This window comes from Canis lupus, chromosome 14, assembly GCF_048164855.1.
Source record: "Canis lupus baileyi chromosome 14, mCanLup2.hap1, whole genome shotgun sequence".
NCBI classification, from domain to species: domain Eukaryota; kingdom Metazoa; phylum Chordata; class Mammalia; order Carnivora; family Canidae; genus Canis; species Canis lupus.
Window position 1 is genome coordinate 4,084,179 of NC_132851.1, and position 348 is coordinate 4,084,526.

The window sequence follows — 348 nt, forward strand, 5'->3', positions numbered from 1 at the left end:
GACTCTCATTCATTTCATCTACAAAGGTACAGAAATGTCAAAGACCATCTACAAAGTCACAGAAGTATTGGGGAGCTGGGCCTTTCTTCAGGTGAAAACCCTCACTCCCCAGGCCCAGGCAGGGTCCTTTCTCAGCCCTTCCATCCTTACTGATAACACAAGTCCCAAACATTTCTCCTGCTTACCTCTTCTTTCCAGGCTCCCAGGGACTCTTCACCTTGAGCCCCTCTCTTGGCCTAGACTGATTTTGAGGTAGCACAGAAACTGCATCCCACCTCTGTTTCAGTTTCTACTATTCCCGAGACAAGCACACTATCTACCTTAGGTTTTTAAGGGTTTTTTTTTTAC